At 39.4% G+C, this 27,912-nt stretch overlaps 1 protein-coding gene and 1 long non-coding RNA gene across 4 annotated transcripts in view; one reads left to right on the top strand and one right to left on the bottom strand.

Annotated features, from left to right (window-relative positions):
• The window catches only part of CNTN4 (contactin 4), a 1,026,926-nt gene that overhangs the window by 958,389 nt on the left and 40,625 nt on the right, over window positions 1-27,912 (bottom strand). The gene's annotated exons all lie outside the window — the stretch shown is intronic.
• Window positions 81-18,469, top strand: LOC133234939 (uncharacterized). Its single transcript, XR_009732372.1, has 3 exons — window positions 81-156; window positions 7,106-7,174; window positions 18,165-18,469. It is a non-coding gene; the product is annotated as an uncharacterized LOC133234939 (long non-coding RNA).

Genomic DNA, 27,912 nt, shown 5'->3' on the forward strand with positions numbered 1-27,912 from the left:
CGAGTCCTTTCATGTATCAAAATGTACTCTTTCCCTTCATATAATAAGAAAGAGTATCTGGTTAAAGAATATCAGGGTGGCAACCGTTTTTCCACTCAGAGTTCTGGAGAGCAACTGAACTGTCCATAAGCATAGGTGTTGCAGATGAGAAATTAGGTAACAAATTCTTGCTTCTTTGTAAACAACCTATTTTTTAAGTGTGAATTTGTATATGAATTTTCTCTTTGTCCTTGGAATTCAAGGTTTACACCATGATGTGTCTAAAAGTTTTTATTTTCATTAATCTTCACCAGCCTGTGGTAGGTTCATTTAATGTGAAGACTTTAAGAATTAGTTCTGCTCAGGGGGAATGGTAATCTATTATTTCTCCTCCTTCTGCACATCTGTTCTCTATTTCAAAAATGCCAATTATTAGCTATGAGTTGAGCCCCAGGATCTATCCTTAGTGTCTCATCTTCTCCTTTATAAACTGTCTTTTTGCTTGTAGTTATGTTCATTCTGCCAGCCTTCCAGTTAATTAATTTGGTTTCCAGGAGAAACCTTTCTCATATTTACCACCTCTTTGGATACTTTGTGTGTTTCCCTGAAAAAAATCTTTTTTGCTTTCATTTTCATTTTTTTCCCTTTTTCATGATTAATTTTGATTGATAAATACAATATCTCCTGTGATGGACAGAAAACTTCAATCAATGGTATATCATTATAGTCCTCATCTACACACAACTTTAACCTTTCTCTAAAACAACTGTGGTTATGGGCATTGACAGGCCATGTGGACAGCAGAGAATTAGAGCAACTGCACCCATTCCCTAAGGTTGACAAATACCTGAGTTAACAAACAGATCACCACAGCTCTCCCACATCTCCCTCTGCATGAAGGGTGGCCTCAGACATCCCACAAAATTTCAAAGACATGGATGGGGATCCGTATGGATTTTCTAGTAGTGGGACATATTTTTCCCTATGACTATATGGTTAGAAGTTGGGAAAGCAGAAAAGTCTAAAATAAAATAAAAATAAAACCTAATTAAACCGCACAACATGGTATTACCTCAAATTTTTTTCATAGTGAAAGGATTCTTTATTTTTTTTTAATCCAAACATATACACACATACAACAATACATCAACATTAAAAAGGAGTATTTTCAATACAATGAACAGAATTCTGAACAAAAGATACTTAATTCTCAATTAGAGAGGAACCTCATTGGCACCCTACTCCAGTACTCTTGCCTGGAGGTTCCCATGGATGGAGGAGCCTGGTAGGCTGCAGTCCATGGGGTCGCTAAGAGTCGGACACGACTGAGCGACTTCACTTTCACTTTTCACTTTCATGCATTGGAAAAGGAAATGGCAACCCACTCCAGTGTTCTTGCCTGGAGAATCCCGGCGACAGCGGTGCCTGGTGGGCTTCAGTCTATGGGGTCGCACAGAATCAGACACAACTGAAGCGACTTAGCAGCAGCAGCAGCATGGCAATGAACAAACATGAATAATTCAAGTGCAAATCATGTTGAAATCATAATATGCTCAAATGAATAAAATGCATATGAGAAAACTACACTAAAATATATGTTTTTAAAAAATTTTATCCTCATTTACACCTACATTATATTTAGTCTTAAGCCCCTGCTTTTGCTGAAAAAGAATAAAACTAAACAAAATCCCAGGTGGCACTAGTGGTAAAGACCCCCTCTGCCAATGTAAGAAACTTAAGAAAGGCGGGTTGGATCCCTGGGTTGGAGAGTATTCTTGCCTGGAGAATCCCATGGACAAAGGAGCCTGGCAGGCTACAGTCCACAGGGTCACAAAGAGTCAAATACAACTGAAACGACTTAGCACGGACCCAAGCATATAATAAACAAAAAATAAAATATTTGAGATATTTTTAAAAGATGTAAGATCATTACGTTATGTACAAAAGGCAGTGACTTTACCTTAACTTCAGATGCAAATATTCTAGTCAGTCATTTGACACTGAAGAACTGATACACACTCTAAGTGTAATTAAGTAAGTGTTAGTAACTCAGTCGTGCCCAACTCGACTCTTTGCAACCCCATTGACTGCAGCCCACCAGGGTCCTGTGTCCATGAGATTTTCCAGGCAAGGATACTGGAGTGAGTTGCCACTTCCTTCTCCAGGGGATCTTCCCAACCCAGGATCGAACTTGGGTCTTCTGCACTGCAGGCAGATTCTTTACCGACTGAGCTACAAGGGAAACCACACACTCTTCTAGAGTTCTACCAATAAGTGATGAATTTAGTTGACTTAAGCAGTTTATCTGATTACTGGCATTGAAGAACACTGGACTTATACAAGAAACAAGAATTCCTCGATACTGATTTACACAAACCTCACAGTTCAAAACTTAACTACACCAACTTCTGGTATCTGACTATCGTATTATTTAATATATTTAAACTAAGAATGCGTTCTATATGTTGTGTTTAGGGGAGGAAGCCAATTATGCTCAAAGACTGAGATTGTCTTTGGCAATATTTTACTTAAATCCAGGTTCACTGTGGGAATTACAATAATTTCACAAGTCAATAGCATACAGGGTAATGTCTCTTTAAAAAGAAATAACACTCCAATCCAGTGATAGATTAATCACACTACTGTTCCAGATAAGGGGAGATGAAAAGATTAAAAACCAAATTTAGTTTGAGGTGTACATTTATGAGTTAGTACTTCAGAGAGATGCTTGACCAACCTAGAGCTGACTTCCAGCTGTCAAAATAAAAGTCCCTGGTTGCTAGAGCATGTTGCTAGGGACAATGGCATCAGTGCTGGCAGCAACACCATCCTCTTGAGTACCTTAACAGCTTTTGTCACTGCTAGTAAAAGATCTGTCTTTTCCAAGGTAGGAGCTAATGTCCTGAGGGTGTTTCAAGAGCAAGGTATATCACCAAAGAGTCACCTTGCTCAGACCTCAATTCTCAGATTATCTTCACAAACTCTGGGTATTTATAATCTATGTCCACTCACCATAGTGGCTTCTTTACCTGTTTTTTTAATGATAAGCATCCCCATCCCAGTGGAGGGACTAGCAGCTGGAGTTACTGACTGCTTATTGATTGTAACAGATGAGATGGTGACACTGATGTAAATTACTGCTTTCTCATATCAAGACAGTTTTACCTCTAAAAACAACCTCCATTTTTCCATAAACAAGTGGATTAAAAAAACTTCACTTAGGTCATAAACAAGGAAGATTTGAAATCGTATCAAGGCAAAATACAACACTATCCTAATCATGACCTAGAAGTTCTCTTTTCACTTGCCTCTCTGAGATACCGTGATTTATAATAAGAAATATATACTTGGTCTTCATCCATGGTTCTGGCATAATCCTCCAGTAACCCTTGGAATTTTTAAGTAATAAGAGGACTCGGAGCATCTTTTGTTCTAATATTTAGACTCTGTGACTCTGGTTCCTGACTAGATAGAGCTCCTATATGTCTTGGAATTTCCTAGGTCACAGAAGTATCTTTTTTTTTTCTAATGAGGTAGTTCTTGGTGTGCTAGTTCCAAAATGGGGGTCAATCATCAGAAAACTAAGCCATGATTAGTTTAGAACTTTCAGCCCCACCTGACATCCTCAGAGAAAGGGAGAAGGGTTTGAGATGTGAGTGAACAACTAAGTATGCCTACATGATGAAGGCTTCATAAAAATTCCAAAAGTATAGAGATTTCCAAGTGGCTGAACATATCCATGTAATAGAGGGCAGCAAACACTAACCCCATGGGGACAGAAGCTTTTGTGTTCAGGACACCTCCAGACCTCCCCTATATACTCTTCATCTGGAAATTCATCTGTATCCTTTTTCATACAGGGTTTGCCTGATGTTCAGATGGTAAAGAATCTGCCTGCAATGCAGGAGATCTGGGCTCAATCCCTGGGTCAGGAAGACAACCTGGAGAGGGGAACAGCAATCCACTCCAGTATTCTTGCCTAGAGAATTCCATGGACAGAGGAGACTAGCAGGCTACAGTCCATGGGGTGGCAAAGAGTCGTACACGACTGAGCTTATAAACTGAAATATGTGTGTCCGTGAGACTTACTAAGCTATTCTAGCAAATAATCTAATTTAAGATGGGGGGTTCATGTGAACCTCTGAAGTGTGCCAAGTCAGATGGAAGTTGTGGGTAACCGGGTGACCTACTGCTTGCAATTGGTTCTCACGTAGCGGCAGTCCTGTGGAACTGAGCCCTTAACCTATGCGTTCTGCACTAACTCTGGTTAGTGTCAGGACTGCACTGAAATACAGGACATTCAGAGATATCAGAGAGAATTGTTTGCTGTAGGATTAAAACACACACACACACACACACATGGTGCCAGAAGTGTTGTGAGTATGGTGGTAGCATAACTGTATAAGTGTGAAGAAGAAACATGCGGGAGAGGTGGGTTTTTCTACACACTCTCTGCTGTGTGGTCTACCATGTGAATATTCTTTTGCCAGAATGTCTTTGTGTTTCAGTTGCATCAGGAGAAAATCTGATGCTATATCAACCTTGCTCCATCATTCATGATATCTGGAGCCTAAGATAGAAGTGGAGTCATTCTTTCTACCTCTTTTCACATCTGTTAACACACAAGTCACACACCAGCTCCGTCACTGTAACCGCTGTGTATCTCAGGTCTCTCTTCCCTTCCATTCACTTCCAGCATATGTCAAGTCGTCTTCTTTCCTGAAGAGCCCTCTGTGTTTCAGAACATCTTCCTTTCACCCATTTTTCATAGAGTGCTAAAATGATCTTTATAAAAGATCTGCCAATAACTTCCCATTACCTCATAATAAAGCCCAGACATTTTAACACAAATTTTATCATAAAATTCATGATATATACCCCCTTCATCTCCAGTCTCATTCTCCTACATCCACTTGCTTCAGCCACACTGATTTCCATCTATTTCTGCAATTACCGAATACAATGCTGTTGCCCCTCTGCAGGTACCTTTGAAGAAAGCTTCAAAATGCAAGGCTTTCTGCCTTATTTCTCTAGTTTAACACTTTCTCATCCTAGAGAAACCCATACACTCACTCATAACAATTAGTACTCATTTTTAACACTTATCACAGCCATAAATAAACAAAAATATGACTGGTTGTTTAGCATCTATCTCCCATCCCAAAACATAAGCTCCATGAAAACAGGCGTTCTCCATTCTGTTCACAAAAGTGTGCTCAAGATCTAGCACAGAAGTGTGTACACAGAAGAAAGGGGCTCAATACAGACTTACTGAATTTATGACCCAAATCTGAACATGGGCAACAACAGGAATGGGGTGTAAACTTAACATGCACTGCGGAACCACATAACCAAATGAAAAAGATTTTGAGCCCCTGTTGAGGAAACTAACAGACCTCAAGAAAGTCTTTAGACAGTTTGGAAGCATTGCTAAAGCTTTGTGATAAAATAAGCCTGGACTGGTTATCAAAACATTGGTTACCACCGTTACGACAGTGACGGCAATAACACAGATGATTTGTTGAGAACTTGGTATGTACTAGGGACAGTGTCATGGAGTTGGCCTGGATCCTATCACTTCTTACTCATCGTAATCCTTCGAAGTGAGTACTATTATTATTTTCACTTTAAAATCATGGAACCTAGAACTCAGAAAAGTTATCTGGCTTGCCTGAAGTCACAGAAAGATAATTAATATACGATCAGCCATCTAGGACACAAACTCAGTTTGTCCACCTTCAGATTCTAAGCCCTTAACCACTACGCAACACTATCTCCTGACTTTGCCACTATGTACGACGTTGGCCAAGATGACCCTTCTACTATGTTCATCATGACCTAGCCAATAAAATGATAGTGTTACACCAAAGGACTGTCCAAGTGCCTTTTACCTCTAACAATCAATAGAACACATATTTATACAGTCACAGAAGGAACACCGTGGACTGACATTCAATAATAAAAAAAAAAAATTATAATTTAGTAACATGTCCTCCCCATCCTACTTTAGTTTTTCCATAAATAAATTAGGTAACTTGGCATTTGACTGGACTATTCTTTTTTAAGCAATTTTATTAATTCAAGCAGAAGATATTAGGGAAATAGAAGGCAAAGGAAAGCAAAGAAAAAAATAAGAGTTTGAATGAGCTTTGGCGTTCAATAACAAGGAAAAGGAAATAAGCATTTTTAATTTGCAAATCACATAACCAGCCAAAGTAGGTGGTCCAAGATTAAAGACAAATGTGGACAAGGTTAGTCAAAGGATTAAACTGAATGTTTAAAAAAAAAAAAAAAAGTCAGGTTGTGTCAAACTGACCTTATTATTGTTCAGATTAAAAGAAAGACCATAGTGGGACAAGCATAATCCATTTAAACACTGCATTAACAATGAAAGAGAGTATTTTTAATGACTGCTTACAGATCTCATTTTCTGTAAATCACCTACCGAAAAAAAAAAAAAAAGGTGGGAGGGGCTCACCTCACACAACATAAGGCTTCAACAGTCCTCAGAGAAAGACAGTGAAGAGGAACACCTCAAACGCCTGGCAGGTAGATAATCCATTTAATAAGAAATCCACAGCGTAGAACACCTTTGATGAGCATAGTCTCAAAACCAACCTTCTGATGTCTTTTGTGTCCTTTCCCACTGCTCTGAGGCACCTGCAATTTTTTTCTTGATGCTCCGGAAAAACTAGCTTGTATCACCAGATGAAAAGTTTGATAAAGAACCTTGATGAAAAAAGCTTCATAGGTCAGGACAAGAGGAGACATAGGATGCTTAACAATTTTTAATTTTATGTTGATATTTAATTTTTAAAATATTAAGGAAGCATTAGGGGTATAGATATGGTAAGCTTTGGGCATCTGTTGAAAAAAATGGTTTCTTTTAAAGTTAAAAAACGTCCAAACTCCTAAGAGGAGTGTGTTCATACTGAGAAATTCTTAGAGGAAACATCTTGGTTAAAAGTATCAACTCTGAAATATCAATCTTATACAACCATCTCCCTGATCAGATCTTGTCTTGTGCTAAGACAGTCAATCAGCGTTCCAGGAACAAGTATAGGCATGATGCCAAGAGCGCTGATTGTGATCTGAGCTCGTAACTACTCTCCTCTCTGCCTCTCAGGATCCCCACATCGTGCACTGGGCTGGAAAGGTTGTGAACTGAAAGTCCCTGGGCGAAATGTGGCTCAAGGTAGGTCCTGTCCAGCCCACTCAATGCTCCCTGCACTGACTCAGGTGATGGAAAGAATGCTGGATTATTTCCCAGTATTCTAAAATTTGGGAATTTAACCCCTCTGAACAAAGAAAACAAAAACAAAACAAAGGAAAAAAAACAACAAGAAGGAAAATATCAAAAATCAGTAGATAACTTACTTCTCTTGAAAAAGTGAAGATCTAGAAACTATAGGTTCAAATTCCCAAATGGCAAAACCAGCCACATGCACTACCTGTTCTCCAGCCTTCTCTGCCGATCAACCACTCACGTATTCTGTAACGGGCCTGATTCTCCTGCTCTTTGTGGTCCCTGCTGGCAAGGACATTTTCTCTTCTCCCTATCAGTGATGATTCACTTCACTGAGAGTCTAGGCTTTTTTCAAATGTAGAACTGGAAAGAAGATGAGGATAATCGCTCGGCCACTTTCATCTCAGCAGCCAGCATTTACGGCGCTTATGTTTGGTGTAACAGCTCGTTCTGTCCTTCATAATTCTTTCAACAGTTGTTGAGACCACAATCACATTTGTAGGGTAAGAAACTGTTAAATAAAAGCTTTTATTCTCTATTATTTATGAAACGCATTTTAAAAAACATTGAGTATGTATGTACTGAAATATTAATGCACAAATAATGAAGGACAGCAGACTTTTGGAAGCATACCTAAACTTTTCATATTATTACTTTTGGAAAATGACATCTCCCCCTTTGTCTGTCTTTGTGTTATAAGCTGTATTTTCTGGAACATAAAATTTGATGTGTAACTTTGCCGCTCTGTCCTATTTACCAGGGTTGTTAAAAAACCCTTCGAACGTTTCCATTTCCCATGTAGGGCAAGCAGTATGTCCAAGATTAAAGAACATGTGAATTAAATCCTGGCAACTTATACTAAATTGAATCCAAACACTAGTCCTTGTAATTTAGGGTATGAGTATGAGGCTCCACTCTAATTTCAGTATAAATGAAATCATCCTCTCTAATTTGGGGTTCTTTTCATTCATTTTGATAGACTCCTGGGAGTGATTTTATGCAAATGTGTGCTTATTCAGCCATGTCTCTTGAATGAAAACAATGATTTATTCTGCACCTACTCATGAAAGACAATTAATTTCTGAGAAAATTTGAAGGGAAAAGATTATGCCAGCAACAGTATTTCAAGATTAACTGAAAACATTCATCTAAAACTATAGCTAAGTCAGTTACCACAATGTGGCATGAATATATTTTAATATATAAAATTAACATTTATTGGACACCTCTTATAAGCCAGCATTATCCTAAGACATCTCACTGGATATTCACTTTATCATCTCAAAAATCAGTTTTTATAAATGAGGAAATAGGCTTAAATCTTTAAAAACTTATCTCAAGTCACCCAGGGAAGTAAGTAAGTGTTAGTCGCTCAGTCATGCCTGACTCTTTGTGACCCCATGGACTGCCTCCCACCAGGCTCCTCTGTCCATGAGATTTTCCAAGCAAGAATACTGGAGTGGGTTGCCACTTCTTTCTCCAGGGGATCTTCCCCGACCCAGGAACCGAACCCGAGTCTCCTGCACTGCAGGCAGATTCTTAACCAACTGAGCTACAAGGGAAGCCCAAGTTACCCAGGTAGTAAGCAATAAAGATGGGTTTGAAACTAGAAATTACACCAGAGGTTGTTCATTTTTAATTTTCACTTTGTAGAGGTAATGCCCAATTTATATGTGCAAAATATATCAAGATTCCTTTCCTATTTGTTGTACCCATGAGAGTCTGCAGTTTTACAAGCTCCTCTGATGATGTTTATGCACCAGTCCTTGGGCAACTTAAAACCTACTGGCTGCAGGCATGCCTTCTCCAATGCATCCTTTCCTCAGCTGATTCTGAGTGATCCTACCAAGGTTCACCACCTTTCTTCTGTCAACCCCAATAAACACATGTGCCCTGTTCTTGCCCACCCATCTGACTTCTCCCTGGGATACACATCTTCTCTGGACATGTTCCTATCTCATACCTTAAAACATCCTCTTCTAAGAAGCCACCCCACTCTCAATTTTATTACCTACCATGATTATGTGATACACTGTATTACATTCATATGTATTTACTTTGCTTATTTCACTTTTTAAATATTCTTTCCCATTTTCACAAGTTTAAGTGTAAATTCAAATAAGAAAGTGAAATTTCTCTTTCTTTAAAAATCTCTTTGGGAAAGTAAAAAAAGAAAAAGGCCTCGAGGAGACATGCAAGAAGAAAAGAAGGGAGGTTATGAGTAAAACAAGAAGGAAGATGTTCAGACACACAGATGAGAAATTTTAATGATCCCAAAATGGCTGACGGACATAAAATAAGCATCTCACAGACGCAGGCTTTTACCTATTCTAAAACACCCAGGTACACACACCTAGGAGGGAATAAAATGTAACCTCAATGCACATCAGGGAAGCCTGGTTAGCTGCAGTCCATGGGGTCCCAAAGGGTCAGACACAACTTAGAGACTAAACAATGATAATGCACATCATGACTGCATTCAACTGCAGAACTATCAAAACTGGGGCCAAAAGATTGGCACAGTCCTATCCTAACCCCTGGAGAAGGAAATGGCAACTCACTCCAGTATTCTTGCCCGGGAAATCCCATGGACAGAGGAGCCTGGCAGGCTACAGTCCATAGGGTCCCCAAAGAGTCAGACACGACTTAGTGACTAAACAACATCATCCTAACCCTATCACTGTGTAATGCTGTGATCTTGTGAAAAGTTACTGGAATTCTCTCAGCTTCCATCTTCTAATCCATAAAACAAACACTCATTGAGAATCTATAGTGAATCTGACAAGCCAATGGAGACAACGGCTTCCAGAAATCAGGGTTCATTTGCAATTGCATGCTCATTTTTCCACCTGGCCTAACGGGCAGGATATCCCCTGTGGATACCCATGTGCTGTGCTTAGTCGCTCAGTCCTGTCCGACTCTTTACAATCCCATGGACTATAGCCCACCAGGCTTCTCTGTCCATGGGGATTCTCCAAGCAAGAACACTGGAGTGGGCTGCCATGCCCGCCTTCAGGGATTCTTCCCAACTCAGGGATTGAACCCAGGTCTCCCACATTGCAGGAGGATTCTTTACCAGGTGGATCACCAAGGAAGCCCAAGAATAATTGGAATCTGTAGCCTATCCCTTCTCCACCGGATCCTCCAGACCCAGGAATCAAACCGGGGTCTCCTGCATTGCAGGTGGATTCTTTACCTTCTGAGCTACCAGGGAAGCCCATACTAGTCATCAATCTGTTCACTGTAATTGCATATTGCTGCCTCACAGTGGCGCTGTTTATGGAATCTGCAGAAGAAGCTGAGTTACTGCTGCAATGGGATCCCAGAGGGCCCAGCAAGGCCCTTGGAGGAGAATTTCACTTCCTGAAGGCAAAGCTCATCGAGGATGCATGGTTCTCAGGCTTCCAATATTTTCCTGATTCAGATTTTTTTTTTTTTTTTAATTTCCACAAACAGCCACCTCCCAAGTCCCCTGCCAGTCATGGAAGCACTGGCAGGAATGACTCTGGCATCTTCCATCTCTTGAAAATGCCAACTCTTTTCCCTCAAAGATCACAAGGGGTTTTGTTTTCAGTCCAACTGTACCCTTTCTAAGGCAGCCCTGCTACCAATCTGCTGTTAGATGGAAAGGCACACCTACAATTCTAAGGGAAGATTCTAGAATCTCTATTGCTGGGGAAGAGAAAAAGCAAACCCAAGGAAAACCCCTCCTGTAGGACCTTATAGACAAAATGTAAATGTTTTGGTGAAAAAGTAAAGGTGAGATGAGAAGAAAATACAGGGGAGAAACTGAATATAAACTGGATGGTCAGAGAAGTGCTTTCTGAGGAAACGGCACATAATCTGAGACCTTAAAGATGCAAAGAACCTGCTGTGGGGTGGGGAGAGAACCTGAGGAAAAACAAACCACATGTGCAAGGACTCTGGGCAGAGAAGCCTTAGTCGTGTTTGATTAAACAAATAGGCCAATGTGGTCCATGGTGGAGATCAAGGTGGGGAGTGAGAAGATGAACCTGCAGAGGAAGGCCAAGTCCAAATTGCGTGCAGCCTTGGACTATGTAGTTCCCAAGACTCTCCCGGATCACTCTCTCACTATTGTTCAGACTTGGTGTGCACTGACAACTTAGCACAAACAAATTCACTTAAAAATAGTTTTCAGTCAAGTCAGGGAATAGAGACTTGACTGAAATCTTTTAACACAAAAGATTCAAATCTTTTAACACATGGACGTGTTCTCTGTTCTTATCAAAGCTGCTGTCTCTGTTCTCAGAAAAGCTCCCTCTTAGGTACAAATAATCTGTATTTACATGTCCTGTGGCAATGGGTGCCCCACTTTTCATAAAAGATAACAGAGTTTCCACATTCAGGAGTTGGTGGGTCAGGTATTTGAAGCAAAACTCCATTGCTATAGAGGAATTAATTAATGCAGTGAGGTAAGCACTGGAGAGAAAGAGAGAGAGAGATGCAGAATTTGGGTTTAAAATTAGCTTTCTGAACATGATGAGGAGATTATGTATAAGGCTCACTGTATTACAATCACAAGCTTCTTTTTCTGGAAACAATATTTCAGGGGAAAGATAGATAAATGAAAATGATTGGCAGAATGCCAAAGTCTAAAACATCAAAACACTTAACAAATTTTGAAAATATATCTGAACCAAGAAAGAGACAGATGATAGGAGAAGTTTTGCTATTGTCAGATTTAGGACATTTGCTGTTTTGCCATCTATCAAATCTATTTACCACAAGCAAGACTTTTTCTCTGGGCAGTCCTGTGGAGATAGAAAGAGATTTTAGTATTTCATTTCCTCTGTAATTCTAGCTCTTTCATGGATCACACAGAGGATGATTAAATGGCTTTTCTGTATTGTTTGTTAAATTTGACTCTTCCCACGAAATGGGGGTGGTTCCCATGGGAACCTGTGGACGTAGTATAAGAGCAAAACAGATCACAGACAATCATTGGAGTCTCTACTGAAAGCACATTTGGCAAAATACTTCATTGGCCATTTCTGTATGAGCAATCCTGTACTACTTATAAACTTAAGATCTGAGGAAGTGAAAGTGTATTTAGTTGTTGCTGAATCCTCATCCCAAATAAAAATCCTGGAACTTCTTCCGTTTTAAAAAAGTTATTTTGCACACAAACTCAGTCAAGGACACTACACCAGAAACTGCCTCTAAAGTCATTTGAGCAAAATAGGCCAGTGTCACTGAAGTGGTTCAGATGGAATGGAATTTTAAAAAGAGAAAAACGGCCATATCCATTTCTCCATAGACAACAGAAATTATTATTTTGTAAAAGAGCAGAATGTAAATTTTATAAGTTAACCAATATAACATCACATTGCTTCAAATTGGCATTATTCATTATTTATAAAGTATAGCTGGAGATAAACTATAAAAAATAATTTTCATGTTCCTTGGTGATTTTCATTCAATTACAAAAACTTGCTAAAAGTTTGTAAGCTAGAATCCCACACCACGGTCTAAATAGCATTTCCTCCTGGTAAAATTTATGCATGGCTTTCCACATCTCCCGTGCTACAACTCTAGCAGAAGCCAACATAATCTCTCACCAGGGAAACTGAAATGGCCTCTTAACTGTTCTCCCCACTTTTCACTCCAGACCCTTCTCTACACACCAGCCAGAACAATACTTATAAAGGCAAATGGATCACTATTTCAACCCTCCACTATCTCCAACCTCACTCAGAATAAAATCCAACACCTTTACCATAGGTTACCTCTTTGTGAAAAGGCCACATTTAATCTCATTTTTATCTCCTTTCTAAAATAGTCCTCAAAAACTTATTTTATTTGTTATATCAAATTTCTCTCCTCCCATATTCATATTTAAACACACTTGTCTGCACCTCCACCAGGCCTGTGAAACTTCTTTCATCAAGGTCAACAGTGAACCCTTTCCCACTAAATAAATAAGATACAAGGACATAATGTACAGCACAAGGAATATAATATTTTATAGTAACTTTAAATGGAGTATAATCCATAAAAATATCAAATCACTATGTAATACATCTGAAACTAATATAACATTATTAATCAACTATAATTCAATAAAAAATGCAATGATCCCCACAGGTTACCAAAGCCAATAACCAATACTTAGTCATCTTTGGCACAGTTGATCACTTCCTCCTCCAGATTGTTTTTGTCCACTTACTTTTTAGACAATCTGTTTTCCCTCTATGTCACTGGTTGTTCCTTTTCAGGTTTTGCTGATGGCTGTCCCTCTTCTTCAAGAACCTTGTATTGTTTCGGCAACACGATCCTTCATTACCTCGTCCTCGACTGCATTCACTCCCATGGTGATCTCATTTCATCTTGAGGCTTTAAGTACCATTAATACGCAAATAACTCAAACTCTCTATCTCAAGCCCAGACTTCTTCTGAATGACAGACTGTTACCTCCAAATTCTTATTTCATTTCACTGCTTAGATGTTCTATTGGTAAATTACTGTTGTAAAACTTCCAGATGTAACAGACTGCCTCAAAATTCAGTAACTCAGAAAACTCTACTCAATACAATGACCTCTATGGGAAAATAATCTGAAAAATAGTTAACATATGCACATGTATAACTGATTCACGTTGCTGCTCAGCAGAAACTAACATACTGTAAATCAGTGATACTCCAATAAAAATAAGAATAAACACCAGCCATTGATTCTCATGGATCTGCAGCTCAGCGAGGGTCTGATGACCTAAGGTATGTTCAGTACGCAGCCCTGGTCTAGTGCACTTGGGGTAAGTGCCTCACATGCAGTCACTGGAGGACCAGTTCAGAAGACAATAACTATTGAGGGAAAGGTCTTCTCACGATGACAAAAGAAAGCTCTTCTCACAAGAGATGGATCCCAACCCTGTAAGCACATTTCAGTCCCATTTCATCCCACCTCTAATGATCCACAGGCCAAAGTGAATCAGACTTCTCAGACTAAGTCAGGATGGGAGATGCACTGCACCCAAGGACACAGGAACAGTAATCGCAGAGTGTAATAGACGTCTCCCACTGTACATCTCCAAGCCCACACCCCGTCCTAATCTGCTCCAGCTGGAGTCATTTCCATCTTAATCTTCTATTTGTTCAAGACCAAACACTTCGAGTCATGTCAGACTCCTTCTCACACACTCTACTTCCGGAAGCCTACAAAATATATTCAGAAGCTGATAAAGTCGCATCATCTCAGCCACCTCCTTCTATGTGCCATCATGTGTGCCTCCTGGCTCACTCCATTACTCTAGCAGGTATCCTTGCCTAAAGCCCCCCTGCCCTACTCCATGTCCCTTACCTCACCCCCACCCCCAAGATGGCAACCCATTTCACTGAGTCAGAATGAACTGACAGTGGTTTATAAGACTCTGCATGATATCACTCATTACCTCTCCAAATGTGTCTCTCACCTCTTCCTCGCTTGCTCTGTTCTGATCGCAAGAGGCTTCTTTGAGGTCTTCTGAACAAGTCATACATAATGCCTGCTACCTATCTCTTCTGCACTAGCTCTTATCTGTGGCTGGCAACTTCATCCCCTGGACAGTCATAGGGCTGACTTCCCCAGCTCCTTCAATATTTTCTTGAATATCACCTATACTGTGAGACCTACCTTGACTGCAATATTTTAATTTATAGCTCCCACACCCCACACTCCTAACCTCCACACAAATTATTTTCCTATCAATGATGGGCTTATGTTCCACATAATTAACTTATTATACCTGTTTATTGTCCACTTTCCCCCAACACCCTTCGACCCCCTAGCCTGACATGAGGAGGGAAAAAAAGTCTTATTTTGTTCATTGTTGTGTATATCACAAGCAACTAAATGGCACCTGCACCCCCTGAAGGCTACAAAATGCATTCAGTCACTCACTCCCAACTTCGTCCAGACTGAGCTTCTTCTTGCTTCAGAGCCCTGACGCGTGCTGTTCCTTCTGTCTGGGATCTTCTTTGTCTTACCATTCACGTCTCTGCCCATACCTCACTTCTCCACAGAAGCTGCCTTTGGGTACCTCATCTAAAGTACTCACCTTCTTCCTTCTTTGTCTCACTTTACTGCTTCATTTTCTTCATCATACGTTCACACTGAAAAATATCTTATTTACTTATTTGCCTATTACTGTCTGTCTTCTCCTATGAGGGTGAAAGCTTTATGAGAACAAGGACGTGTTCCATCTTACTCAGACCTGTCTCCTCAACTCACCTAGAACCATGCCTAGTGGGTCAATAAGAACCTAAAAACAGCTGCTAAATAAATAAGGGTTCCTTCTCAAAGAGGAGGCAACACAAATCCTGTCCACATAATGTGGAAGAAAAATGGTGACTGCATTGCAGGGAAGGCAAGCCTAAAGAAATTAGACAGAGGAAATATGAGTTTTGTGGTTAAACAGAATGTTCCCAAATTCAGTCATCCTTAAAAAGCTGTAGGAGACTGCAAGGCACTTCCAAGAGAAACATGTGTGAGAACTACTCCAGGAGGAAAACCAAGAAAAAGCAGCTTCTGATGCTCCTTTTAGGTTAACTAATTTCCTCAATAAGAAAACATGCATGAAATGAACAAGCAAGTTATTTGATGTTACAAATGATTAAGTGCAAGCTGAGAGAGCTTTGAAGTAGCTGCCACATAATCCCCAGGGGAGGATCTGTAGACAAATAACCAGACTATCCTTTGGAAAGAGATTTCTCCAACACGAAGGAAAAAAATAGAAAAACATATGTCCCACCCAAGGTGGAACTACTTGCACTTTCACATTTCCAGAAAAAGGCAAGGAAATGAAGAGATATTCCTTTTCCAAGAATGTTAATATATGCAGAGATGCTGGAGTTAATTTTAGAATGCATTACAAATAATGATAACTAATATAACTAATATTTAACTGGCATTTTTATTATGATTCTCTTTCTTACTAAAATCAATGTTACCAATGCTTTCCATGCACGTAACATCTTTTACTTCCCACAGTCACCTCATGAAGTAAATACTTCTATCATAAAGTTTAGACATGAGGAAAGAAAAACACAGGTAGTTTAATTAGCAACTTGCCTGAAGTTACTTAGCTTAAACCCAGAGAATTTTGCTGCAGAGTATATGCTATTAACTCCTGTAGTAAAAACTTCTTAAAAGGTATTCTCAATTTAAAGAATGCTTACAAGAAGCTGAGTATGGTGCTAATAAGCACTTCATACATACTGGCTTATAAATGTATATGAACCAACCTAATCATTATTTTCTTAATTCCAATCCTGCATGTCCACCTACCTTACAACATGAAAAAATAAATGAATGAAAGCTATAACCACTCTGTTCCCTATTCAGTTTGCACTGAGACCCAAAGGTATGCTTGACAACCTTGTGGATATCATTTTAGCATGGGCCATCAACTCCCTGCTTCTGTTATCAGTAACAGTACAATGAAAACACACAAGGCAGCTAGCCCTTATCACTTTACTAAGCATTGAAATAATTTTATACTCTAGGGAAAACTCATTGCATCAACTTGCATAAATATTAGCTATATTATTTTTAAAAACCATGAGGTTAACTACCTTCATACGGATAGATGAAAATACACATAACTTAGGTTAGCATCTAAGTAGCAGGGTGTTTCAATGACATCAAATACAGAATTTCAGTTGGAGTTTCTAGGGCAATGCATTTTCTAACTGTGAAGGTCACCACCTTTAAGCACATAGACCCGAAGGTGCTTTTAGGGTAGAGCCATAGCTACGAGCCAGTGAGGCCTCTGAAGTAGGCATTAATCTCAAATTGGTAATTAGCGGTCCCATGACACATGTCTCACTGTATACCTCCACAGACTGAAGGTGGCCATTTCACTCACCCTCACAGATGTTCTATGATCTGCCTAAAAACAACCAAATAGAAGTTGTATGCCTCTCAGAACAAAATAAAACCACTGTCCACTGTCCTGAGGTTTCTACAACATCAGTACACTTTGTATTGCTCCATCAATACAAGAATCTTCTCCGATAGCTCAGTTGCAATGCAGGAGACCTTGGTTCAATTTCTGGGTTGGGGAGATCCTCTGGAGAAGGCATAGGCTACCCACTCCAATATTCTTGGGCTTTCCTTGTGGCTCAGCTGGTAAAGAATCCACCTGCAATTCAGGAGACCTGGTTCAATCCCTGGGTTGGGAGGATCCCCTGGAGAAGGGAAAGGCTACCCACTCCAGTATTCTGGCCTGGAGAATTCTATGGACTATACAGTCCATGGGGTTGCAAAGAGTCAGATACGACTGAGTGACTTTCACTTTCACTATCACTTGACCCAACTTGAGGACCACCATAAGGCAGATGGAACATTTCAGAAAGATATAAGAATCTAATAGTCAACCTGAAGGCTTAACATAATGGGAAGCCTGCCTGGCTTGCTCTAAACTACAAAACCGATTTCTCAGATTAGAGCAGAATCAATAAAACAAACCAGCTCAATATAATTAAAGAAAATCTGCAATATTTTAGTATTTGAGACTGCAATGACAAATAATAGACTCAGTCAATAGACAACACACAAAAACCACTGAAGGATGTAAAGTTTAACTGGCATCCAAAGGTAATAAACTAAATGTTAAAAAGTGTTAAATATATATCTCACAGAAAGTTACATTTGTCCTTGATTTTTGCTTCTCTCTGATCCACATGTTATTAATACATCATAGTACAATGTATTTGTCACATATTGAAACTGTCCCAGGCATCGAGTTATATGAAAGGAGAGACATTAATATTCATTGACTCAATTAATTTGTCATCAGTTGATAATTATTAAGTGCATTTATGAAGCCTCATAAGATTTCAACCACTGGATCATTTTACCCTATTGCCACAGCCCAGGAAACAGTTTATGTTTAAAGCTCAAATTGTAAACCTGTATTCTTTTGTTACTATTACTTTTTCAGGGATAAAATCCCACCACCAATCAGCTATATAGAAGCCATAAAACATTTCAGCTTGAGAAAGACTGGACATGCCTTGAAACACATGCCTTGACTGAGAAAGATCTCGTTGGCACTGCTACAAAAATGGGCCAGGAAAGTTGAAGAGTGGAGGCTGGAGAAAAGATGTCTTAGAAGATGTTATTAATACAAAAGGTGGTCATAGAAAATAATTAACAAATACAAGTAGTCATTTCCATGAGTGACACATAAAAGTTAACAAGTTTCTAGATTCTGTTCTGATTCTTGGAACACTCAATAATGCCCTGTAAAAATTACTATAAGATTTTTTTTTTTGCTGTTATTTGTTTTTATTGAGTGTTTTTTTTAGCCCAAGATAAGAAAAACAGACATAGTTAAAATCATAATAGTCTAAGTAGTCTAAGAATCCAATAGAATGCAGGTATACCCAAAAAACTAGATATTTTCTACCATACTGTGGAATAACAATGAATGGCTTAAGTGTGAATTTTAAAGACAAAGAAATGGACATTTACTGAATACCTACCAAGTACTCAGCCTCACACCTTCTGGGGAAGTATTTGTTATTTCACTGGTTAGGTGATAACTCACATACTAGGTAGGGACAAAACCAGAGTCTTCTGACTACAAAAACACCTCATTTTTTACACAACATATGGTGTGCTATGCCGCTTCAGTCATGTTCAACTGTTTGTGACCCTATGGACTGTAACCTGCCAGGCTCCTCTGTCCATGGGATTAAACTGCAGATTACAACCTTATTGTGGGTCAGGATCAGCATATAATTTGAAATGGGATAAAATGCAAAATATTAGCACTTACTATAATAAGGGTAACTAATATTTTAAGAATATTAGTTCATATATATGCATTTGTCTGTCTATATTTAAAGGAACAGTATTTATTTAGGGTCATAACAAAATAAGTTTGAAATCTACTACATTCATTGCAAGATGCTTGAAACACAGATAGACACTACTCAACTTATTTTGGGAAATAAGAATGCCAAGCTCTGCATCAGGTAGATTGCTTATCTTCACTTGGTTCTTTCTCTGAGGTTTTGTCTTGCTCCTCCATTTGAAACATATTCCTCTATCTCTTCATTTTCCCTAATTCTCTGCACTTATTTCTCTTTATTAGATAGGTTGGTTCAGTCCAGTTCAGTCGCTCAGTCATGTCTGACTCTTTGCAACCCCATGGACTGCAGCATGCCAGGCCTCCCTGTCCATCACCAACTCCCGGAGTTTACTCAAACTCAAGTCCATTGAGTCCGTGATACCAACCAGCCATCTCATCCTCTGTCGTCCCCTTCTCCTCCTGCCCTCAATCTTTCCCAGCATCAGGGTCTTTTCAAATGAGTCAGTTCTTCACATCAGGTGGCCAAAGTACTGGAGTTTCAGCTTCAGCATCAGTCCTTCCAAAGAAATCCCAGGGCTGATCTCTTTCAGAATGGACTGGTTGGATCTCCTTGCAAGTCCAAGGGACTCTCAAGAGTCTTCTCCAACACCACAGTTCAAAAGCATCAATTCTTTGGCACTCAGCTTTCTTCACAGTTCAACTTTCACATCCATACATGACTACTGGAAAAATCATAGCTTTCACTAGATGGACCTTTGTTGGCAAAGTAATGCCTCTGCTTTTTAATATGCTGTCTAGGTCAGTCATAACTTTTCTTCCAAGGAGCAAGTGTCTTTTAATTTCATGGTTGCAATCACCATTTTCAGTGATTTTGGAACCCCCCAAAATAAAGTCTGTCACTGTTTCCACTGGTTCCCCATCTATTTGCCATGAACTGATGGGATCAGAGGCCATGATCTTAGTTTCCTAATTGATGGGTTTTAAGCCAACTTTTTCACTCTTCTCTTTCCCTTTCATCAAGAGGCTCTCCCCTAAATGGGTTTGGACTGCTGTGGTGTGATAAATGCGTGGACAACTTTATAAAGAATCATTTAACAGTGGATTATTTCTGGAGGGAAATAAAATGCCACCAGAACTAATTTGATGAAATGACAAGAGAACACAGATTTTAGTTTGGGGTCCAAAAATCTCTTCACCTTTCTGCTACTGTATTTTCAAATAAGAAAAGGAAATTTGAGGTTGAAATGACTCTCTTTAGGGAGAATATTGTGAAAAATAAGCCCAGAGCACCAGAGGTTACCTCCACCTGCACATCAACTCTCATGAGAGGACCCCCCTGTCCCCACGACAAATGTTTTTAACCCACATAGATTTCCTGGAAGAGAGGGCAGGATTTACAAAATGGTACAAAAGTCTTTTAGTGGTAGCTGATCTTCCATGCATATGTAGTCCTATTTATATAATTAAAATTAATCTGATATAAACAGGGTGTCTTCAAAGTTAGAAATTTCTCCATGGAAATCCTTGGCAGATTTTTCTCTCTTGGAAAGAGGACAACATACCATCCAGGTATCGCCTTGTCTTCACGTCCTCAATTTCAGGTTTAACAGTGAGCCTTCACATGAAGATCTGTGATTGGGAGGATGACTACAATGCAACTCAGATCAACAACCCCCATCTCCTGGGGGCAAAGTTGAATCAAATATTATAGGCAGACAAGTGTCACACATACCACTCAAAACCACCTTTTACCTCCCTGTCCTCCATTCTCTGCGCCCAGCCAAGGCTGATGATTTTCTCCAATGTGAACCATTCTTAGGCAAATGTGTGTCTGTCCCTTCTAGAACCCTTATAAAACCCAGGAAGTAACCACAAACAGACATGCCACTGGTTTATGTGAATTGTTAAGGAACTGCCTACTAGCAAGTTTTTGGGTAAAAGGAACTCATGTTTTATAGACTTAGCAGCAGAGAACCATTTTAAGGTTGGGGACTAGAACTTCCTGTGTCTAGAAGAATCCCAGGACCTGTAATGTGGGCTATCATCAAAGAAATGAAGAGAGAAAAAGCTTTGCTTACATCTGATTTTAATGTATCTTCTTAGATCCACCCACTGCTGTAACTAAAAAAAGAAGGGCTTCAGAAACCGTATTTCTACCTTATACTATTTGCTGCTACAACTCAAGTATATAACCTAAGAAGGTCTAAACAGTAACCAAAATATTATGTATAACTCACCCTGCATTGCCCATTAAAATTAGTCACGGCTGCCTTTAATTGGCACCTTCACCTTTGATGGCTCATCACAAATGCAAGCACTCAGATGCTGGAGGGCACAGCACATCCTTAGGATTCTGCACTGAACTAACAACAGACCCTCGGGTCATCTCTTAACCATTCTCTCTTTCCCATCATACAAATCAGAGATAATAATAGCTCATAGGTTTGTGGACTGAATGAGTAAGTGTTAATAAAAGACTGGGAGCAATGGCTAGTACAGAGGATGCATTTAACAAATGCCAGTTATTAATAAAATTGGCAGAGTGGTATATAAGAGAGGGAGTAAAAGTTTACATTTTGATGATCCCAGCTCAGAACTGCATTCTGATGGTTACTCTTTGAGTTTTAGATTCCTTATCTCTAAAGTGGGAATATTTCCACCTATTCCAAAAAGTTGTTGTAAAGACTAAACGAGGGCCTTCACTGGTGGTTCAGTGGTTAAGGGTGTGGGTACAATTCCTGGTCGGGGAACTAAGATCACACATGCCTCGCAGCCAAAAAACCAGAATATAAACAACAGAAGCAATATTATAACCAATCCAATAAAGATTTTTTAAATGATCCACATCCAAAAAATGTTAAAAAACAAGACTAAACAAAAAAATCAATATTATTGCACCCTACACAGTTACGGCATGTAGTTTATGCAAAATCGGAATCAACAATCTTTGTTTTAATCTCACTAACAACTAGAACACTTCTGAAAGTAACAGTGAACCAAAACCACAAATAAAAAAATAATAATAATAAATATCCAAACAGAATAATTTTATTAATAAATTTGGCCATGGGTCATTCTAAGTTGGAAAGAAAATGGGAAACCTTAAAAACAACCAAAAATGCCTCCAGTCTATAAAATGGAGATGTCCCACAAATCATGTGATGGTCAGAAAGTCTGTGGCTGTACTGCGGTACAGTGAACCACCCCCAGGGAGTGAGCCTCCTGCTCTGAGTGCCCTTGATTGCTTATGTAATGAAGGCAAAAGTAGCACATACATTTGAATCTAGTTAAGAGAGAAAAGAGGCTAAGGCCACAGAACATTCATTCTGTTCTTTCAGAGGAAAGCGGGAATACAGGACACTTTCACTGCTTGATAACTGCAAAAATAGAGGCAGCTCATTCACAAAACCTGAAAGTCAGGTGAACACTCACTCCTCAGAGCTCTCCTAGGAGCTCACATTGTATGCCTGAAGCCACCTCCTAATTTTTGTGAAGTGCTGCTGCTTCCCTTTCTCTCTGCCCTTCCCCCTCCAAGACTCCTCCCCTGTCCTCCACCTACTCCTCTTCCTCCTTTGTTGCAAAGCCAGCTCTACAGTTTTTGAACTGGTAAGGGAGGGGAAGATTAAGAAAATTGTAGTGGGAAATGAAAACTATCCAAAAGACAGGAATGCAGAGGCCCTAGTTGGAAAAAGAGCAGGATAGGCTGGTATATTTTGGAGAGATCATAAAATATTTTTATCAAAAACTATTATTCATGATAATCAGATGTAGACACAGACGCTTCCTCAAATACTGGGAGAAGATGCATGCATAGCATACTGCATAGCCTTTGCTTTCATTTTTGGCTGGATGATCAGTCAAGAGAGTGCCATGGAAAAACAAAACAGTGTCCTAGAGCCTTATGTGTGAACCGTTAACATGTCAATGGCAGAAACAATTAAAGTGTCATAAAATGAATGTGAAATGTATCAGGATGAAGAAATAAGTAGTGACGGTAGTGAGGTCTAATGGCCAGCAGCTTGAGATCTGCAGACTCACCCTCGGTTCCTGACTAAGCCACTAACGGTAATTTAGAGCATTTCAGTCTTTACTTTTATTGAAGCTATATTCGTAAAATGCATGCCTCTGCCAAAGGCTTTATGCTTTTTGGAGAAAATAACCAGAACTCCACGTTAAAAGAATTTGATAATGAGAGTCCTGTGTTCAGTCTGCCTGAACACAATGCTGGTATAATTCTGCTTATGGTAAAACTAAGAACAGTGAAGATGGCTGTGTAGTTGGCAGCCTGAGAGTCTGAGAGCCATATTCTTCTAGAGGATGAGTTCAAGGTTAATTTCAAAAGGTTCAGTGAGCTTTCTATGGCCTTCCATCTTCACACTTGTATTAGTTACCTATTGCTGGTGTGACTCATCACCACAAATGCAGTGATCTAGAACAACATAAATTGATTATCTCATGGTTCTAGAAGTCAGAGGTCAGAAATGCATGTCACTGGGCTAAAATCAAGTGTTGTCAGGCTGCACTCGTTATCAGGGGTCTAGAGAAGAATCTGTTTTCTGGCCTTTTGCAGCTTCTAGAAGGGACCCTCATTCCCTGGCTCATGGCCCTCCTCCATCTTCAGAGCCAACAATTGCAACCTTACAACCACTTCCATCATCATATCTTCTCTGACTCTCCTGCTCCCTCTTCCCAGGGAGGAAGACATGAATATCTTTGGTGGGAGCCATTGTTCTGCCTATCACATCACCCCACATGACAATTCTGTGGAAAGTTGCCCATTACACTGAAGAAGAAGCAATTAAAATGTTAAGGTTGGATAAAACGAAATGTTAGTTGCTCAGTTGTGTGCAATTCTTTGTGACCCCATGGACTGTAGCCCATTGAATCTTCCAGGCCAGAATATTGGAGTGGGTTGCCATTTCCTTCTCCAGGAGATCTTTCTGACCCAAGGATTGAATCCCGGTCTTCTGCATTGCAGGCAGTCTCTTTAAAATCTAAGCCACCAAGGTAATCTGCATTTTAGGAATTTTTCCCTAACTCTTCCAGCAACTAGTATTCCAGCTTAAAACAGGGGTGAATGATACCTAATTTGAGGCTCCATATAACCCTTTACCTTGTAGGCTGTATACTGAATTTTAGTCAGGCTGGTAGATGATCAAACTTGGAAACATTAAAGGAATGAAGCTGCAATTCCTAACAACTTCTAAGACTGACTCTCCAATCTTCACGCTGGACATAGTATCTTTGAAAAATTCATATCTTCCTGCTTCTATCATTTTCAGTTGTTTTTTGTCACATATGAGTAAAGTCACAAGGAGCACAGTTCCCCAAACACAATCTTCTTTCCCCAGAAAATTCACAAACCTCCCAATGTGATAGTTACATGAAAAAACACACAAATAGAACTTAAGCAACTGAATCACTTGCAGGAAACAAAACTCATTTTGAGTCAAGGATCTTTCCAAAGAATTTTCTCATCAGTTTATCACATACAGGGAAGGAAAATGTGGAAACAGAGAAGACGTTTTGATTTGCAAGCCTGCACAGCTGTCAAGTTAAGCCATTGAATAGGTGGGTCCTGCCGCTGTCCACACATACCTTTGTCTATAGTGACGAGGCAGTCCCATTGCTGATACCTCCATGTAGTTCATTTACAATAAGACCTAAATCACTTGCTTTTTATGGCTAAGGCTGACATAACCTTAAGTAGAGCAATATGAAATGTGCCACTATAACATATGAAATTGACATTTCATGTCCATTTTAGATACAGCTAGATGACAGTCTAAAAGAGCCATTTTAAGTGTGAGTCAGAGTTTTATTTTTTGACAGATGGGTGCCATGGCTGGAGAATTTATCTAGGTTATATCTGAACTCAAGTATGATCTATACAATTATTTTGATTCAATGGCTTTAGACATTGTGAAAATAATTTTTCCCTCCCAGATTCTAATTTGTTATGTCACAGATGTCCTATTTAAGAACTTCTTGTTTTGCATTTCAGCAATCGTATGAAGCAGGACGACAGGCAACTAGTCCTCCAAACTGATAATCCATATATTTCTGTCTTCACTCATTTCATGTTGGATAAGAACAGACTTTACAATCAACTAATTCTTACAGTACACTAATAAAAAAGCAAACAGTCAATGCTCATTGAATGGTGTCTGTAATTACATAATACCATAAAGCGTATTGTCCATGCTTACACATCTGGAGCTCTCCAGGATTTCTTCCTTTCCTTTTTTAACCACAGAAGCATTGTTAAACTCTTTACCTTTCAAACAATTATACTCTCACAAATTACTATCATATCATTTCTCAAATATAACTCTCTAAAATATAAGAAATGCCTTATTAAAGCATTAATAGAGAGAGCATATGCATTCTGTTAAACTCATCAAAACACACACATGCAAAAGTGGAAGAATATTATGAATATGTTCACAAAGTCTAAGTAATGGAATATGAAAAACTAATCCATTCAAAGTTATTACCTGGTACAACACATCCTCTCTTACTGACAGTTACTCCTAATAATTCTGTGTACCTTTTAGTAATTTTTTCAGTTTTCAGTGGAAGAAAATACAGCAGAATCTGGTATCATCAAAATGAAAATTTAAAGGTTTATATAATTTAATCCTGGAATTCTACTGGCTTCATACAGCTTCATTCTGGAACACAGATGTTATCATGTCTCTCAGCTCTGTTATACTTTAAATTGAAAACATTTTTAGTCAGTGCCTCCTGTCAGGATGGCAAGATGATGGTCAAGGACTTGGGATTACATCCTCGTACCTCCGATCACAGAACGTAAAGGAAGAAAAGAATCATAGAAGTAGCCTCCGTACACTTGAATGGATCACCTGTGGTCATGGATCCATACTTGAAAGAGACTCAGGATCAAATGTATTTGAGAGCCTATGCCGACGTCACAAAACCAATCCTAGAGCCAGGGATGAAGTCAACACTTCTTAGAGACCAAACATGAGAGAAGAGTATCTCCATGAGAAATTAGAAGTCTTCACCAGAAGGCGGATGGACTATGAACTTGGATGGGTTATTGCTGTTTCACAGCACTAGCCTCATCTCTCCTTACAAAGCCTCTCTCTTGAGATGTTAAATTTTAATAAGCCAGGAACCACTTCCGATACTTATAAAAACTTATCCACTCCGAACAACAAAAAAATGGACACAGATCAGACAATAAAATATATGAAAACAATAAACACTGTATTTTTAAATTACATGGTTCTCATACTACTCCTAGGAGAAGGCAATGGCACCCCACTCCAGTACTCTTGCCTGGAAAATCCCATAGACAGAAGAGCCTGGTAGGCTGCAGTCCATGGGGTTGCAAAGAGTCGGACACGACTGAGTGACTTCACTTTCACTTTTCACTTTCATGCATTGGAGAAGGAAATGGCAACCCACTCCAGTGTTCTTGCCTGGAGAATCCCAGGGACAGGGGAGCCTGGTGGGCTGCCGTCTCTGGGGTCGCACAGAGTGGGACACAACTAAAGTGACTTAGCAGCAGCAGCATACTACTCCTTCATCTGCATTGACCAGCTCTAGCTTCTCAAACATAAAGCTCTGCCCTCTCTGTTACCCCATTAATAGCTCTAGTGAGGCAAAAATATGCTCTGATAACCCCCACTATTTCTCAGATTCTTCCTCCTGGTGACAACAGTTCCAGAACACTAATTTACAAACTAACTCCTTCTCATTGATTGTCTTATGTTTTCAGTTTTCAAGGCTCAATTTCTCTGTTTCATTGCCTTATGTTCCCAACTTTCACATCTTACAGAATAGAGGAGATTTACTATATTAAATCTAATATTTATGCCCTATTTTTTCAGACCATAAAATACATTGTACCTATATGTTATAAAATGCCTTCAGGAAAAATAATATTGCAAAAAGCATGCCTGATGTTCATTAGAACCACTACTCCTCTCGTCCCAGGCCTTTATCCTACACTCCTTTCCTCTCCTCCTCATCTCATCTGGCTTCCTTGAGATCCACAGAGGCCACTCCCCCAATGCTTTCTGGACCAACCTGTCATATACTTTTTTATGCCAGTTCCCAAAATGTTTTTTCAGAATGAAGTATTTCATTGCACTTCACTAGATCAGAGTTTCTCAGTCTTGTCACCACTAACATTTGGGGTCAGACTGAACTGAACTGAATGCTTTATTGTGGGGGGATGTGAAAATTCATTTTATATGTTAACTTGACTGGGCCACAGGGTTTCCAGACATTTGGTCAAATATTATTCAGATTATGTCTGTCTGGGTGTTTTAGATGAGACTAACACTTAAAGAGAAGACTCTACACATGGACATCACCAGATGGTCAACACCGAAATCAGATTGATTATAGTCTTTGCAGCCAAAGATGGAAAAGCTCTATACAGTCAGCAAAAACAAGACTGGGAGCTGACTGTGGCTCAGATCATGAACTCCTTATTGCCAAATTCAGACTGAGATTGAAGTAGGGAAAACCACTAGACCATTCAGGTATGACCTAAGTCAAATCCCTTATGATTATACAGTGGAAGTGAGAAATAGATTTAAGGGACTCGATCTGATAGACAGAGTTCCTGATGAACTATGGAATGCGGTTCGTGACATTGTACAGGAGACAGGGATCAAGGCCATCCCCATGGAAAAGAAATGTAAAAAGGCAAAATGGCTGGCTGGGGAGGCCTTACAAATAGCTGTGAAAAGAACAGAAGCAAAAAGCAAAGGAGAAAAGGAAAGATACAAGCATCTGAATGCAGAGTTCCAAAGAATAGCAAGAAGAGATAAGAAAGCCTTCCTCAGCCATCAACAAAGAAATAGAGGAAAACAACAGAATGGGAAAGACTAGA

The sequence above is a fragment of the Bos javanicus genome, chromosome 22 (assembly GCF_032452875.1).
Source record: "Bos javanicus breed banteng chromosome 22, ARS-OSU_banteng_1.0, whole genome shotgun sequence".
NCBI classification, from domain to species: domain Eukaryota; kingdom Metazoa; phylum Chordata; class Mammalia; order Artiodactyla; family Bovidae; genus Bos; species Bos javanicus.